Raw genomic sequence first — 5,540 nt, forward strand, 5'->3', positions numbered from 1 at the left:
CTCTTAGTAGCTTGGAACGTTGCTCACACGCACACACTTCCAGAAGCCACAAGACCGCGCCTCACCCTCACTTCCACCCGCCAGGTCGCCACTTGTTCTCGCCAAATATGGGAAACCTCTAACCAAAGGAACAACAGTACTAAGTTTCCAAGTGCGTCCTGGGAGGTGTGGGGGGGAATACCCCTCTACGTGTCCCTGGAGTGCCTCTGGGCTGGGATGAGAGTCCACACCCTTGGGAACCCAGCGGTAGCCACCAATTCTCAGTTTCACTCCATCCACTCATGCAGCCCCCACTTCCACCCCCCCACACACACTCCAAACTACTCTTTACTTCAACCCAGGGCTGTTTTCCTCACCAAGAACAATGATACTAAACTTATTCGTGATGGTCTTTTCCAGTTTCTAATTAATTAGAAAAGAAAATTTGTGTTAGGTGTTCTATCCAAGAATGTGCCCATTTCCTACCTTGTCTTGATTCACCATCACTACCCTAAAGTCGGCCCATGCTTTGAACTATCAACAGGAAGTCTGACATTATCCTTTCTGACCGGGTTTCATTGGCTTCCCTTAGAAAGTTCAGAAGCATTTACTGCAGGCTGCTTGGCTAGGAGTTCAAGGTAGCCCCCATTTGCCATCTGCTTGCTAGCAAAGGTAAGGTGGGGGCAGTGACCGAGGAAGCCCTACTTCCTCCTGTTTGGGGTTGAATGAGAACTCAGGTTTTGTCATCATTCTGGAGCAGCTCTCCTATTCCTCCTTCTACCTGGACCCTCCTGGATTTATTTCTTGGCCTGACAGTTTCTCCTGCCCAAACCTGAGACTTTTCCTGGGGCATCTTCTGCCTGCTCCATCTCCCTCTAAAGCTCTCTAGGGAAGCTTTCCTGACTTCTCATTTCCTGCACCTTCATACGGAATCAAACTACAGTTGAGTCAGAACCTCAAAGCAGAACTGCAGATTTGCTTATTCTCTAGGGTGGTTCAAGAGACTGTATAGACAATCCTGAAGTTCCAATTCCTACCTCATCCCACTCCCAGCTACATTTATGAACTGGAGACTTCCAGATGGGTTGGCATTTGTTCCCCAGTGGTATCTACACTTCTCTGCAGGTGGCAAACATATTCCAGCGTCAGTGCCAAGGTCTGTTCCTGTGGGGTTGTGTGTAACCTTGGAGGTGCCTGTGTTGATCTCAGGCAGGAAAGAAAGAAAAAAAGAAAGAAAGGGAGTGGGAAAGGAGAGGCCCTAGTAGAAAGCAATGCTGGGAAGGCGCGGGGAGGCCTCCAGTTGAAAAGGCTTGAGAATGAGGCTGCGGCTCCCAAGGCATCTCTGGTGGGGGGAGGGCAGGAGGAGGCGTGTGAGAAAAGTGACACATCCTAAAGCACGCCCCAGGAGAGCTGGGGATCTAGGAAGGACTCAAAATGTATTTCTAATTACTTTTCATGCTCCCAGAAAAGGGGCTCCTTTTAAGTTCTGTTTTAAAAGCTTGTTATTGTACTGAGTTATAGTCCACATTTGAAAGCGCTGTTTATACGTTTTAACTTTTTGTGTAGAGTGGGAGAATGGTAAATGCTAGAAATGAACTTTTCTGGCAAAATCGGTAGAAAATCAGAACTTGGAAACTTCTTCAATGATGGCTTTTTCATTGTAGGGACTGATAAGGAGTCTCAGAGACATTGATTTGCCCCAAAGTAGATAGATTCTTTATAAGAGAAAAAGAAGCCCATGTTCAGTCCTTGTTTCTGTTTAATGTGCCTCTCAGGTAGCTGAAGCTCTCAATGTGCAAGTGTGTAATGTGCACATGACTGCAGAGCAGACATCCAGTCAGCAGAGGGCACACTCGTCACTGTCAAACCCTATTTCCAGATTTGGAGATGACACAGGTAGTAGGTAGGGCAGGAATGATCGGCATATTCACATTGGAATGGAGCTCCAATGGAGAGCTGAGGAATTATAATAATTGTTATTCCTTGAAAGTTAACACAAAAAGAGCAAGAAGGGATATGCTATGTTTTATACCCATGGGAGTTCTCAGGATGGGAAAAACAAGACTTTTGTAATCTTAATGTGACCAGTGTGAAGTTGAGATCAAAGCATTCACTGAATGAAGACCTGAGGTTTGCTGTCTATAATGATACCTTGAAAAACACTTGGGCCTTCTCAAAACAAGAAGCCATTGGTAATGATGTAAAGAGCATTGGACATGACATTGAAAGCCCTTGGTTCTAGTAAGTTCTTTGGCAAGTTACTTCCACTCTCTGAGTTTAAGGATTGGAAATGAAGCTTCTAAGAGTATGTGATTCTGAAAACAAAATAAAATGTGAGCCCACTTAGAATTAGTCTTCATATTTTAAAATCTCAAACCATGGGGTGTTTTTGTTGTTGTTGTTGTTTGTTTGTTTTTCAGTACTGGGGATTGAACTCAGGCTTTTTAACCACTGAGCCATATTCCCAGCCCCTTTTATTTTGTATTTAGAGACAGGATCTCAATAAGTTGCTTAGGGCCTCGCTAAGTTGCTGAGACTGGCCTCGAACTTGCCATCCTCCTGCCTCAGCTTCCTGAGCCACTGGGATTACAGGTGTGTGCCACCATGCCTGGATAAACCATGATTTTTTTTTAAAGTATCATACAGGAGGGAATGAAGGTAGATGTGATGCTAACTTTTTTGTGTTATGCAGCCTAACATCCATTTCTGTGAACAATACTTAATCTTGCATGGTACAAATGATAGAAGCCAAGATCTTCTCAGGCTGAACACTGGTAACAAATAATATATAAGTAGAAATGATTGGAGGGTGGAGCCAGAGGGCATAGCACTCTTCCTACATGCCCTCTGGCTTCAACTTCTCTTACTAACATTGGCTAACCTGCTGGAATTTTTACAACTTCCTCTAAAGTGAGAGGGTTCTGTAGTGCCATTTTGAAGCATTTGCTCATCCAACTGTTAAATATGAATGAAAAATGACTAGATCAGGGTCATGAACCCACATGCTTATTCAGGGGTCAGGTAGGCAACAGAGAACATGACTGAGGTAGCTAAGTATAAGAAAAGAAGGAATGGTGGGAGCTGTAGCAAATGAGTGTTCATTCTAGCTGAAGGCATTCAAATTATTTTTCCTGGGCTGGGGGTATAGCTCATTGGGTAGGGTTCTTGCCTTGTATGTACAAACCTCTGGGTTCAATCCCAGTACCACACACACAAAAAAAGAAAATTCCTTTTCCTTTTTTTTGGGGGGGGTCTTCTTTTATTTTCTGTTTTGCTCTGCCTACAAATCAAAACACACCTCTAGGCTGAATTTAGACCACATCCTAGGGGCTTCAAAGTGTGCCATCCTGCTTAACTCATCTATGGTCTAGGTTCTGGCTAGATTCTTTGCAAATTCTAGATTTTCTTCTATGATAATGGATGCCATACTAATAAAAATACCTTTAGAACTAGTGGTCAATATTCAAAGTCTAAGTTTTAATCAACATATGCAAATCTTCCATTCCTAGAAGCACACTCATCCCTACCCTTAGGGGTTTCCACTCCTTTCATGGATTGCTCAGGCATTAATAACATTTAACTTCAAGCAAAGCAGAGGGTCTTTATGGTATTTGTATCTGTTGAAATATGATTATATATGTTCAGAATATTTTTCCAAAAAATTAAAATATTAGTTTATACACACAGAAGCTGAGGCTTGTGGTAACTTGCTATTTTTTCCAGCAGGCAGGATTACTCTGAAAGTGTCCAGGCTGTTACAGAACCAGAGGGTCTAAAAGGACATCTTGCCAAGCCACATTTGCCTCTTTAACACATCCTCTACATGCTGAAGAGGAAAGATGCCTAATGACCTAATTATACCAAATCATCACTCCTCTGTCATCCTGCATTATCACCTCCAGGAGACAATGAGCACCTTGAAGACATGTCCTGTCTTAGCAATCATGGTGCTCCCAGTACCCCGTGCCAGGACTACCACATGGTAAGTACTCAGTGTTTACTGAAGTGAACTGTCCTTCTGCATAGCTATGAGAGCGAACTGGCTCCTTCTTTCCTACATAGCCAATTTTTAAAATTCATTTATTTATTTGCAATATCCATTGTAAGTATGTTTACTGCTGTAAACATTGACAGGGAAAATGTTTAGGCAGATTATTTTCCTTGCAATCTACTCAAAGAATAACTTTTATCCTGAGTGTGTAAGTCCGTTTTTTATCATTGTGACCAAAATACCTGACACGAACAACTTAAGGGAAGAAAAGTTTATTTGGGGCTCATAGTTTCAGAGGTGTCAGTCCATGGTCAGCTGATTCCTTTTCACTGGGCCCAAGATGAGGCAAAATATCATGGAGGTACAGTATGGCAGAGGAAAGCTGTTTAGCTCATGGCAGCCAGGAAGCAGAGAGAGAGAGAGCAAGGAGTCAGGGACAAAATACAATTCCCAAGGGCATGCCCCCAGTGACCTACTTCCTCCAGCCATGCACCACCTGCCTACAGTTACCACCCAGTAATCCATTTAAATTATTAACCCATGAAATGGATTAATCCACTAATGAGATTATAGCTCTCATAATCTAATCATTTCATTTCTGAATGTGCTGCATTGCCTAGCATAAACTTTTTAGGGGAACAGCTCATATCTAAACTATAACATTCTACCTCTGCACCCCTGATCCCCAAAAGCTCATTTCATAATTCAAAATGCATCCAATCCATCTTCAAGGGTACCCATAGTCTAACTAATTCCAACATTGATCACAAGTTCAAGTCCAAAGTCTCAGCTAAGACTCAAGGCAAACTATTGGCTATGAGCCCCTGTAAAGATGAAAAGCAAGTTATATATATATCCAATATATAATAGCATAGAGCAAACATTCCATTTTAAAAGGGAGGAATGGGAGCATAGAAAGAAGTAGTGGGACCAAAGCAAGACTGAAAGCCAGCTGGGCAAACGAGTTCTGTAGCTCCATGTCCAGCATCTGGGGCACATGGTGGCAAGAAGTATACTCCAAAGAGCTTGGGGAGCCTTGCCCTTATGGCTTTGCCTCATGGCCTCTCTCTGAGGCTGGGTCTGTCTGTATTCAGCAGTTTTCCTCAGTAGATGTTTCACTTTACTGGTATCACTTAATCCCTGAGGTCCCTGTTCCAATTTCAGCTTCCTTCTCACAGTTTCATGCTTTGCCCACTCAGGATAGCAAACAGGGATTCTGACCCTGCTTTACTTTGGCTTCCTGGGCCTTCCTCTGAAATCTTGGTGGAATCCTCCATGACTTCGTATTCCAACATCCTGCATTCCTACCGAACCAGCACTACATAGATGGTGCCAAGGTCTGCCACCAACAGTAGCTGGCCCCTCTTGAACCATGGCCTCTCAGTGGCCTCTGAGTGCCTGGGTGGCTGAGCACAGCAAAACCAGTCCTAGGGAAACGAGTTCCTAGACCTCCTGTGAGAGGAGCAGAATGCACCCATGGTTTCTTTTCAATGTAGTTTTCACTTTTACACCCTTGAGCCTGCCATGGGTGTGGTCTTGCTGATTCCTGAGATACCCTCAAGGCCTCTTT

The sequence above is a fragment of the Marmota flaviventris genome, chromosome X (assembly GCF_047511675.1).
Source record: "Marmota flaviventris isolate mMarFla1 chromosome X, mMarFla1.hap1, whole genome shotgun sequence".
NCBI classification, from domain to species: domain Eukaryota; kingdom Metazoa; phylum Chordata; class Mammalia; order Rodentia; family Sciuridae; genus Marmota; species Marmota flaviventris.